Genomic DNA, 5,000 nt, shown 5'->3' with positions numbered 1-5,000 from the left:
CATCTATCAACTCGACACAACCTTCCAGACAACTATCCCCTCTTCTTCAATGACACTCAACTGTCCCCCTCTTCTACATTGAACATCCTCGGTCTGTCCTTTACTTATAATCTGAACTGGAAACTTCACATCTCATCTCTAGCTAAAACAGCTTTTATGAAGTTAGGTGTTCTGAGACGTCTCCGCCAGTTTTTCTCACCCCCCCAGCTGCTAACTCTGTACAAGGGCCTTATCCGTCCATGTATGGAGTATGCTTCACATGTCTGAGGGGGGTTCCACTCATACTGCTTTTCTAGACAGGGTGGAATCAAAAGCTTTTCGTCTCATCAACTCCTCTCCTCTAACTGACTGTCTTCAGCTTCTCTCTCACCGCCGCAATGTTGCATATCTAGCTGTCTTCTACCGCTATTTTCATGCTAACTGCTCTTCTGATCTTGCTAACTGCATGCCTCCCCTCCTTCCGTGGCCTCGCTGCACAAGACTTTCTTCTTTCTCTCACCTCTATTCTGTCCACTTCTCTAACGCAAGAGTTAACTAGTATTCTCAATCATTCATCCCTTTCTCTGGTAAACTCTGGAACTCCCTGCCTGCTTCCGTATTTCCACCTTCCTATGACTTGAATTCCTTCAAGAGGGAGGTTTCAAGACACTTATTCATCATTTTTTGACCACTGCTTTGACCCCTGTATGGGACTGGCATTTCAGTGGGCATTTTTTTTATTACATTTTTGTTGCCCTTGGCCAGTGTCCTTCCTACATAAAAAAAAAAAAAAAAATAGTAGTAGTAGTAGCAGTAGTAGTAGTAGTAGTAGTAGTAGTAGTAATGCTATTTTTCATATATTTAGTAATTTTTTTTTTTCATATTATTATTTATATTTATATTTTTTGTTTTGTTTTGACATTCATACGAATGCTATAAAGGTGAAGCATAGAAATTTATTTGATTGATTAATTAATTTATATATCTATTTATTTTGATTTTTTAAATTAATTAATTTATTTATTTTTATTATTATTATTTTTTTTTTTTATGTCTCTATGATAAGCAAAGCATTATAGAATTTATGAAAGCACATATCCTCTAGAGTCTTGCCCTACAAAAGATTCTGTAAAGTAAAAAATAAAGGGAATAAGTGTCAGTGACGTTTGATGAATAGAGGAAGGCGTGGCAGAAATTACCATAAAACGTATATAAATGAAAATTTATCTTCCTCGTATTTTCCAACTTGCGTTTGCTTCTTGAAAATTTAACTGGGTGGGTCATATAGCAGACATATTGTTCTTTCCTCCATTGTAGTTTGTTTCCAGCAAGCCCCCTAAATAAAGTTTCTGTTTTTTTTTTTTTTTTTTTTTTTTAAAGAAATGAGGAATTACATTCTAACGCTGATCACTGAGCGGAGCGTAGACGAGCTGCTATCCTCAAGGACGTTACCTCTCTCTCTCTCTCTCTCTCTCTCTAAATAAGACTTTAAATAAAAAGAATATATATATATATATATATATATATATATATATATATATATATATATATATATATATATATATATATATATATATATATATATATATATATATATATATATATATATATATATTAAAAGACAATGAATATCCTCTGGGGAAGGGGTGACAATCCTTATTTAACCCTTAATTTCAGTTGAATTTTGACAAGTCTACGTTAAAATGTTTCCATTTTTCTGCAGTGATAAAGAAACGTAGAGGGGTAGCTAATATATTTAATTGTTAATTGTATCTTTTTTTCTTTCTTTTTTTCATTTATTCTTTTATTAATTTTTCTTTTCATTGCTTAATTATGCATTATGCCGACACTGCAGGTTACAATTGCAGATATTGCAAGTATTTTTGACACAATACAAGTACATCCAGCTAAACTATTGCTACAGTATAGAGAGAGTATTTCGATTACATACCTTATTCTTCATCTTCTTTTCTTCTTTTTTTTTTTTAATAAATATAATAATAAATAAATAAGTAAATAGGTATTGTCAAATGAAATCGTCGAGATTACGCAGGGGTTTCGGGCAATACTTGGATGGGTGACTACACAAGCCTCATCTGTCTGAAAAAAAATAAATAAATAAAAAAAATAAGAATAAGAATAGGGAGAATGAACGAAAATTTTAAGTAATAAAGATAACAGTAAGAATTATTATAACAAGAATAAGAAAAATTACAATAAAGGAATATAAAAAAAAAGAAAGAAAGCATCCCATGTCTTTCTTCCTAATTGTCATAGAAGGGTGAATTCTTTTGTATATTTTCCAACATTTCCAATACAACGATATGAATGGGGGAAGAAAGAATAAGAATAATAGAAAGAAGGCCTCCCAACACCTAGTTCTCCGGTCTTGGCCAATTAGCTAACGGCGGGATCAGCGCAGTTAAGCAGGGGGTCCGGGAAGAACTTGGATGGGTGACCACAAAAGCCTCATCTCTCTGAGAATAGAAAAAAATAGCAATAAGAATGAGGAGAATGAACGAAAAACGAAAATAATAAAATAACAATAACAACTATAATAAAAAAAAGAAGATTAAGAATAAAAAGAACAAAAATAAGGGAAAAAAGTAATAATATATCTCTCTTGCTAATTGTCGTAGAATTATGAATGAAGGGTTAATTTTAGTGCATATTTTCCAACATTTTCAGCACAACAATGCAACAACAATACAGGAAAGAATAAGAATAAGAGAAATAAGCCCTCCCAACACCTTGTTCTCCGCTCTTGACCAATCAGCTGACGGCGGGATCAGCAAGGTTAAGCAGGGGGTCCGGGCAGAACTTGGATGGGTGACCGCACAAGCCTCATCTCTCTAAAAGTAGGATAAATAAGAATAAGATAAGGAAGAATAATAAAAAAAAATGAAAATAATAAAGATAACAATATTAATTATGACAAGAATAAGAAAAAAATAGAATAAAAAGAATGAAAAAAATAAGAATATCACAACTTTCTTGCTAATTGTCTTAGAATTTTAAATGACATGTCAGTTCTGCTGTATATTTTCCAAGATTTGTTATGAATGAGGGAAGAAAGAATAAGAATAAGAATAAGAATAAGAACAAAATGAATTAGACTAACAATAATGATCACATCTTTCATGCGGTGACTGCGTGGGCGATGAGCCTCACTGGACGTTTCTGACCAATCACAAGGCAGGGTTGGAGTCGTCGGGCCCACCCGATTCATATATAAAGGGATTTTGTGGGAAGCGCGGGTCACCAACCCAGACCAGGTCACCAACACCTTCCAGACACACTGGCGTAACTCCTTCCAACCACACCCTCTCCCTCTTCATGAGCCCAGTATTGCCCACATACACCATATCACCGATATTGTGCGCCAAAACCTAGCAAACACACTACCACATAACATTATACACTTAACACGACTAGACCCACAACACCCTCTCATCACACCCATTGAGGAGGAAGATGTCGCCAGGCTGCTCAGGCACACTCCGCGGCGAGCCCCCGGCCCCTCAGGAGTCACCTGGCCAATGGTGCGGAGCCTTCCTCCAGAAATCATATCCAGCCTGACAAAAATATTCAATGCTTGCCTCGCCTCTGGATACTTCCCAAAGGCTTTCAAAATTTCAAACATCACCCTAATTGCCAAGCCCGGAAAAAACTCTCACTTACCAGAAAACTATCGCCCCATAAGCCTACTTGAAATTCTTGGAAAAACTTTTGAGCGTCTAATCAATTTAAGATTGAGAGCGTTCCTCGAAGATAACGGATTGCTGGCACCACAGCAGTTCGGTTTCCGGAGGAACGCCTCAACTGAGGACGCCCTTAACAGCATAGTAGCCTACCTAAATTTCAACAAGCCATATTACAAGACAGCACTCGTGACAAAAGATGTCAAAAAAGCTTTTGACACCGTTTGGCACACCGGTTTAAAATATAAAATTTGTAATAACTTCAATCTCCCTTATCTAACACAACGCATCTTGTGTAGTTTTCTGGATGAGAGACAGACAAGAATCCGCCACCAGGGCACCTTTTCGTCATTTTTTACCCCTCAGGCTGGAGTCCCACAAGGCTCCGTACTCTCCCCAACCCTTTTTAACATGTACACAGCTGACCTACCCCTCCCAGCCCACAATGACTCACTAACTATTCAATACGCGGACGATGTAACGCAATTGGCCCGTGCCAGGTCGTTAGATCTCCTAACCGACAAAATTCAATGGGAACTGATGGCGACTGGCCTGTGGGAGATGAAATGGCGAATTCTCTCCCATCCCGAAAAATCAAAAGTCACTTATTTCAACATTAAAAGAAGTCAGCCCCGCCAAATCTCACTAAACAGAATTGATCCAATCCCCACCCCAATCCCCATCAGTAACAACAACAAAGTGCTTGGCCTCACCATAGATAAGCACCTCAACTTCAATATACATATAAAACAAAAAGCAACCATAGCCGCCAAGGCCTTGAGCAACCTGGAAAGATTTCGCGACAGCAGCACAAAAACAAAACTTCACCTCTACAAAGCTTTCATTCTCCCTCTCTTAACCTACTGCCCTCTTGCCCTCTCTCTCTCTGCTCCCTCCAACCTCTCTAAACTTCAGAAGGTTCAAAACCGAGCAATTCGTTTCGCTCTTGGGACGAAATGGTTCGACTTCAGAACCTCTCTCTCCATTCACGAGGAGTCCAACATCCCCCCTCTTAACATAACACTCCACAATAGAATCGAAAAACAACTAAGCTCCTTCTCCGACAGACACACAATCACATACAATTTCATTACCAACCTCCCCCCAGCTTTCCGTCACTTGCCGCACTGCAATCTCCTTGATCCTCCCACTGTGCCTCCTGAACCTGTCTTCTAATAATGGACTCCTCCTTTCTTCCCTTCACTATCTCCTTTTTCTGTACCACTCATGGTGTCTGAGTGGCATCATCGTCGTTCTCTCGTTCACGTGGGCGGGCCCGCGTGCCAACACCTAGTGGTTTTTTCATATTTTTTGTCTTAT

This window comes from Scylla paramamosain, chromosome 27 (genome assembly GCF_035594125.1).
Source record: "Scylla paramamosain isolate STU-SP2022 chromosome 27, ASM3559412v1, whole genome shotgun sequence".
Taxonomy (NCBI): Eukaryota; Metazoa; Arthropoda; class Malacostraca; order Decapoda; family Portunidae; genus Scylla; species Scylla paramamosain.
This window is presented reverse-complemented; position numbering follows the sequence as displayed.